Genomic DNA, 2,390 nt, shown 5'->3' with positions numbered 1-2,390 from the left:
AAATAACTAACTGAGGGACATGGACAATATGATATTAAATATTGCAAGCAGTTTTTAAATGCATCTCATTTGCGCTTTAAGTGTTGTTGTCGTTGTCGTCTGTCAGCGTGAAGCAGAAGAAGAAGAAGCAGCAGAAGAAGAAGCAACAACAAGGACGACATCAAGATGGGGAGGAGCAAATCACGGGGATGGAGCAAGGTCTGTTTATTTACTCACCAAACTAACTGAAGTTAGGGTTTAAATGCATGGTAGAAATCCACTGTAAGAACGACGAAGACTGCAGCCATTAGTATTGGTGGTGAATTGAGAGAGATCAGTTGTTAAGCAAATATTGCATTATTGTATCTGAAGTTGTTATATTTTACCTAAATATTTTGCTGATACATTACAATGTCAAATAAATGTATGAAGATTATGAAATATACATGGCAACTAGAACACGCTCGCACGCGCGCACACACACACACACACACACACGCTTTGCTTATGGTTGTCCATCGATTTCGATGATGATTCTATCGGTGTTACGGTCAGTAGTCTCATCCTCCAGGTGTTACGGTCAGTAGCCTCACCCCCCCCCCCCCTGTAAGCTGGCGGCGGCAGCTGTAAGCAGAGAGTAGCAAGCAAAAAGCAGCATGCTACATGCACCATCTACAAACTATGCACTATCTATGCTACTATACTACCGCACTAGACACGTCGCCCTGTGTGAATTCCGTACTGTTCCCATAGTATGTGCAGTGATTGAATGAACTCCATTCAAGTGACTAGAAATATGTTTATTGTGTCTTTCATTGTGAACACGGCTTTAGAGAACAAAGCTGAGATGTTAACATCCTCTCTCGGTTTTCCCCAGGAACCATCCATGGATTTACTTCAGGAACTCATCTTGAAGACTCTGAAGGAGCTGAAAACCAGGGAGTTCGAGGACTTCAAGGTTCACTTGCAACACCCTGATATCTTTGAAGGCCTCTTTCCTCTCCCACCGCTTCCAACCCCAGAGGTTCTAATCCCACAGTGCTTCATTGAGAAGAACAACAAGAAGGGCATCGCTCATCTGATGGTGTTGAGCTACCCCGGTCATGCTCCTCAGATCATGGTGAATGTTCTGAAGAAGATCCACAGGAATGATCTACTGCACAGGTTACCACACATGGCCAAAGGTAGGTGAACCTCATACGGTCTATCCCTGGCCAAAGGAGGAATTCTATAGTGTCTTACATGGGAGACGGTTCAAAGGGGAGATTGTGTGCTCATCTAGTGCATGTGTTTAGACACTTCAAAGGGGAGATTGTGCACTCATCTAGTGCATGTGTTTAGACACTTCAAAGGGGAGATTGTGGTTAGACAGCAAGGAAATAATCAAATATAATGTTTGCTTTCTGGAAACATTTGAACTTGAGTACTCGCTTGACCTACTAGTACATTCTTCCCTGCTGCAATAACAGTTAGTTACCTTGCTAGACATTCATGTAATCAACCTAACATCAGTTTAATAGCCAGATAATAGTTAATTACTGCCTGGTAACAGCAGGTTTCTTATACAATGCTGTTTTCTTTTCTAACTCAACAGTAGCTGTGACATCAGACCAGCATGAAGCTACAGGCGCTGACCCAACAATGTCAAGTTCAACGTCAATAAGTGGAGGAGTCTCTAAAGCTGAAGGTGAGCTGAAACTATGAATAGATGTCTTCAATAAACTGATTAACCACTTGAACCCCAGCTTCCCTATTCTGAGGAGAACATTATCCACAAATAGAAGACCTACAAGCTCGTAGCGCGCCACTCGGTGGCGCGCTATGAGCTTGTAGATCTGCTATTTTTAAATAGCTAAAGCATGACATAGTGCTAACACCAAAAGGGGTTCCCGCCCAAAATGGGTTAACACTGTTAAACAGCAGGTTTCTTATACAATGCTGTTTTCTTTTCTAACTCAACAGTAGCTGTGACATCAGACCAGCATGAAGCTACAGGCGCTGACCCAACAATGTCAAGTTCAACGTCAATAAGTGGAGGAGTCTCTAAAGCTGAAGGTGAGCTGAAACTATGAATAGATGTCTTCAATAAACTGATTAACCACTTGAACCCCAGCTTCCCTATTCTGAGGAGAACATTATCCACAAATAGCAGACCTACAAGCTCGTAGCGCGCCACTCGGTGGCGCGCTATGAGCTTGTAGATCTGCTATTTTTAAATAGCTAAAGCATGACATAGTGCTAACACCAAAAGGGGTTCCCGCCCAAAATGGGTTAACACTGTTAAACAGCAGGTTTCTTATACAATTCTGTTTAATTAATTAATTATTTTCTTTTCTAACTCAACAGTAGCTGTGACATCAGACCACCATGAAGCTACAGGCGCTGACCCAACAATGTCAAGTTCAACTTCA

The 2,390-nt window shown here is 42.7% G+C and overlaps 1 long non-coding RNA gene across 1 annotated transcript; it reads left to right on the top strand.

Moving 5' to 3' along the window:
* Nucleotides 1-1,026: 1,026 nt before the first annotated feature.
* LOC308311541 lies at nt 1,027-2,017 on the top strand. Its single transcript, XR_013963679.1, has 3 exons — nt 1,027-1,163; nt 1,574-1,666; nt 1,942-2,017. It is a non-coding gene; the product is annotated as an uncharacterized lncRNA (long non-coding RNA).
* The last annotated feature ends 373 nt before the right edge of the window (nt 2,018-2,390 follow it).

Source organism: Protomyctophum bolini (assembly GCF_963924005.1).
Source record: "Protomyctophum bolini genome assembly, chromosome: 24".
Classification (NCBI taxonomy): Eukaryota; Metazoa; Chordata; class Actinopteri; order Myctophiformes; family Myctophidae; genus Protomyctophum; species Protomyctophum bolini.
This window is presented reverse-complemented; position numbering and strand designations above follow the sequence as displayed.